Below are 4725 nucleotides of genomic sequence, written 5' to 3' on the forward strand. Positions count from 1 at the left end.
AAAGACATGGGTCTAGCCGATGTAATTCTTGAAATGAAGATTCTAAGAACGTCTGATGGAATCATCTTAACACAATCGCATTATGTTGAGAAGATATTGAATAAATTCAAAACCTATGATGGCGCGCTGGTTAAGACTCCAATTGAACTCGACGTTCACTTAAGCAAGAATAAAGGCGAGCCCGTTGCTCAAGAAGAGTATGCACGGGTCATCGGATGCATTATGTACTTAACTAATTGCACTCGATCTGACATTGCTTGTGCCGTAAACAAGTTGAGTCGTTACACGAGCAATCCAAGCAAAGAGCATTGGAGAGCTCTTGTGAGGGTTTTGAGATATTTAAAACATACTCAAAATCTTGGGCTACACTTCTCGAGATACCCCCCGGTACTTGAAGGGTACTGTGATGCAAATTGGATATCCGACAATAGAGACTCATTTTCATCAAGTGGATACGTCTTTACTATTGGGGGTGGTGCTGTATCGTGGAAATCCAAAAAACAGACATGTATAGCCCGATCAACCATGGAATCGGAGTTCATCGCCTTAGACAAGGCGGGTGAGGAAACCGAGTGGCTTTAAGAACTTCCTTGAAGATATTCCATGTTGGTCTAAGCCAGTGCCACCAGTGCTGATCCACTGCGATAGCCAAGCGGCTATTGGAAGGGCAAACATGGTTTCTATAATGGTAAGTCTCGACATATACGTCGACGACATAACACCGTGAGACATTTGATCACAACAAGAGTGATTACAATTGACTACGTGAAGTCAATAGATAATCTAGCGGATCCGCTAACCAAAGGGTTAAACCGTGATCAAATGAATAAGTTGCTAGTGGGAATGGGTTTGAAATCCACAAACTAAAGAATTATCATAGTGGTAACCCAACCATGATGACTGGAGATCCCAAGAACTTGGTTCAATGGGACAACTAAGCTATGAGAGTTCATGAGAAACTCTCAACTATATCTATTCCCTAGAGAGCAATAAAGTGTTGGAGAACTTGCCTAGTGGTAAAGGCTAAGTCTATGACTTTTAATGGTTCTTAAGGATCTCAAAGAGATGGAGTTCTCAAAGAGACCAAGTACTGAAAGGATATGGGCTAGATTAGATTAATATGGATTAAATAATTATAGTTGGGCTACAATTATAATTAGTCCATAAGCCCAACAATCATGAAACCCTAATGACTCTTTGTCTATATATATGGTTATTTATTCTCCATTGTGGGATGATGAGAAATAGCGTAACATTAGAGAGAAAATACGTAAAGCTCTGTAGAGAGAATTCCTAGCTTTCTTCTACGGAGCAATTGTACCGAGATAGTTCCTGCATCGGATTGGATTGCACGTGGACCTCGATAGTAGTGGATTCAACTTGCAGGATTCAATCGAAGAAGAACAACACAACAAGTAAGATTTAGTTCCGTTGTGTGTTACGTGCTCAACTTGCAATATGATTATGAATCTAGATCTGTTATTCTTGTCTGCAATTTCCGCTGCGCTCATTAGATGAATACAAGAATTCCTAACAGTGGTATCAGAGCCCGGGGCTTGATTCATAATTAATTTTGTTTCCTAATTAATTTGTGGATGATTTTGGAAATCAAAATTCTGAAATTGGATTTCAAAATTCTTCCAAAATCCTTTTTAAATATACGTGCCCATGCGAATTACCATCAATTCAACGCAATGCACAATTTTGAATTAAGCGGATATAAATTGTAACCTTTAGAAGATTAAAGCATCAATCTGTTCGTCTTCTTTACTAAATCAATTGAATTGCTTTGAGCTCGCAATTGTGATCGGTTCTCGAACAATTGTCGTAATGTGAAGAATCGACCGCAACAACTCTGGCGGTAGGCAACGAACAACAGCTGCGTCGTCCTCAGGCGGCGGCGGAGGAGCTGTCCTCATTGGACAGCAGCTGCACAGCCACTGGACAGCAGCGGCGATCAGCTCCAGATCTTGGCAGCTGCGACGTCATCTTCAATCTGCACCACGTCTGACAGCCGTGCTTACCGCCGGCTTGTGGACAGCGGCAGCCCCGACTTCGGTTGGGGCAGTAGCCAAGGCGTGAAGGCAACCCATGGAGGGGGCGACTGTTCTTTTCGCAGAACCCTAGCGGGTTTTGAAGATTCGGGTCGGATCCGAATCGCGGTTTTGTTCACTGTAAATCACATTATTAATTTAGAATTAATAATATTAATCAAGCCAATAAATTATTTACTATCATTATTTTGAATAATAATAGTAAATGTGTTTTAATATTGATTTAGAATTAATATTAAATATCTGTTTATATTAGTTTGGAATTGATATAGATTAGATGATAAATTTATTTGATTAATGGATTAATGAGCTAGAATTTGTTAATATTATTATTTTGGAATAATAAATAATATATGTGCTTGATGATGATTTGGAGTTATTACTTGATTTACAAATTCATTAATTTAGAATTAATATAGATTGGATTGATTTCGTTAATTAGATTAACAAATTGGGACATTGTTATCATCTGGAAATGATAATATATACTCCACAGCACAATATTAATTTGGAATTAATATTAAATATGTATAATTATATTAATTTAAAATTAATATAATTAAATCCACATTTAATTAGAGAATAAAATTTGATTTTATTTGTTGAGCATTATTTGATATCCTATGTGATAAGCATGCTATTTGATTTATGCTTATTTATTTAACTATAGTAGTTAGAGACCGTTTTATTGTCTGGGTAGGCGGCGCCCAGTATGTGTAGTCCGTGTTATACTATGTCTGGGTAGGCGGCGCCCAGTATTTGTAGTCCGTGTTATACTATGTCTGGGTAGGCGGCGCCCAGTAATTGTTTGAAATTTAATATTGGATATTATATTCACGAAACTAGTATCACACTTTTCCCCATAAAATATAAGTCTTGTTTTGATACAAACGCATCGTCCATCATAATTGTTTGATGTTCCTAGCCTTTTCGACCACGAGTTTTACGCTAAAGTGTTTACTCTAAATCTACAAGGCCTAGGCTCATTCATAGATGCATGGTTGACATCGTGTGATGGGGTTGACTTGCTTAAATTGTTTAGTGACGCCAAAGCGACCTAAATAGTTTATGGATGCATATTAATTGGATTAATAAACCAAGAATTGCAAAATAGTTGTTGCAATTGGCTTTGAGGCCTACCTTGTGATATTATTGTAGTGATCAGCCAAAGCAGGGGCTGCAATAATGTAGACTTGGATCTTTGACCACTAAAATTTATATTTGATATAAATTCGTATTTTATGTTTGGGGGACATAATATACGTTAAAATTAGTGGGAGCTAATCAATACAATAAACCCTTGTTTGATTAGTGATCCGAATGTGATCTTTGTATGCTTTTCTAATTTGCTTTTCGTTTTATTTTCTGTTCAGATAATATGTCAAACTTATCTTATGAGTGTATGATGGAAACAAACAAATTGACTAGGTCAAATTTCACGGAGTGGCAGAGAGACTGCCCAAAACTCAAGGCACAAGGTGCAATGAGTGGGAGTTCAGCTATGTTTGTCATTGAGATAAATATGTCTATGAATAACTCACAATCCTGGGTATTGGATACCGCTTGTGGTTCACACATTTGTAATAATGTGCAAGGTTTAATTGACAGTAGGAAAGTGAGGCCTGGGGAAGTAGACCTACGTGTTGGAAATGGAGCAAGGGTTGCTGCCGAACGCGTAGGAACTTATAGATTAGATCTTCCCTCAGGACATAGACTAGATTTACATAATTGTTATTTTGTTCCAGTTATTTCAAAGAATATTATTTCCATTCCGATGTTGGACATCGAAGGTTTTTCCTTCCATTTTGCAAACAGCAGATGCTCGTTTTCTAATAATGGATTGTTTTATGGAAATGCCTCTTTAGAGAATGGATTGTATATGCTTGAATGCAAACGGGATATTCTCAATGTGCAAAATAAAAGACTTAAACTAAGTAATACGAATAATGCAACCTATCTTTGGCATTGCAGACTTGGTCATATTAATGATCGAAGGACCACCTCAAAACAATGAGATGCATCAAAGACATGATGATACAATAGTTGCATCACCTCTACCTCAAGAAGATCATAGTGATATTCCTGAACCTTCTCACATACAGAATGAACAGCCTGAACCAGAGCAAAACCAACTCAATAGGCCTAGAAGGATTCGTCGTGCACCTGAGAGACTGAATCTAATGGTTGAGAACCAAGATGATGAAGTTGATTTAGATGATGATGAGCCTAAGACCTATACCGAGGCGGTGTCAGACACCGATCGAGAGAAGTGGCTTGAAGCCTTGATATCTGAAATGGACTCGATGTACTTCAACTTAGTCTGGGAACTAGTTGACTTGCCAGATGGGGTTTACCCCATAGGTTGCAAATGGATCTTCAAAAAGAAGAGAGATGCAGATGGCAAAGTACAAACCTACAAGGCTAGGTTAGTGGCAAAGGGTTATAGTCAGCGTGAAGGAATTGACTATGATGAAACATTTTCGCCAGTTGCTAAGATCAAGTCCATTAGGATATTACTTGCAATTGCTGCATACTACAATTTCGACATTTGGCAAATGGATGTCAAAACCGCATTTCTCAATGGAGAATTAGAAGGCGATGTCTATATGACACAGCCAGAAGGTTTTGTATCGAAAGAAAGGCCGAATGCAGTGTGCAAGCTAAAAAAGTC

This window comes from Salvia splendens, chromosome 12 (assembly GCF_004379255.2).
Source record: "Salvia splendens isolate huo1 chromosome 12, SspV2, whole genome shotgun sequence".
Taxonomy (NCBI): domain Eukaryota; kingdom Viridiplantae; phylum Streptophyta; class Magnoliopsida; order Lamiales; family Lamiaceae; genus Salvia; species Salvia splendens.